A 628-nucleotide genomic window follows, 5' to 3' on the forward strand; every position below is an offset into this window, starting at 1 on the left:
TGGTGATGATGATGGTGATGATGGTGGTGATGATGATAGTGATGATGATGGTGATGATGGTGGTGATGATGATTATGATGGTGGTGATGGTGATGATGGTGGTGGTGATGATGATGATGATGGTGATGATGGCGGTGGTGGTGATGATGTTGATGATGATTATGATTATGGTGATGATAATGATGATGTTGATGATGACGGTGATGATGACGGTGATGATGATGGTGGCAATGATGGTGATGGTGATGATGGTGATGATAATGATGGTGATGATGGTGATGATGATGGTGATGATGGTGATGATGATGGTGATGATTGTGATGATGATGATGATGATGGTGGTGATGATGATGGTGATGATGGTGGTGATGATGATAGTGATGATGATGGTGATGATGGTGGTGATGATGATTATGATGGTGGTGATGGTGATGATGGTGGTGGTGATGATGATGATGATGGTGATGATGGCGGTGGTGGTGATGATGATGATGATTATGATTATGGTGATGATAACGATGATGGTGATGATGTTGATGATGACGGTGATGATGATGGTGGCAATGATGATGGTGATGGTGATGGTGATGATAATGATGGTGATGATGGTGATGATGATGGTGATGAT

This window comes from Physeter macrocephalus, chromosome 19 (genome assembly GCF_002837175.3).
Source record: "Physeter macrocephalus isolate SW-GA chromosome 19, ASM283717v5, whole genome shotgun sequence".
NCBI classification, from domain to species: domain Eukaryota; kingdom Metazoa; phylum Chordata; class Mammalia; order Artiodactyla; family Physeteridae; genus Physeter; species Physeter macrocephalus.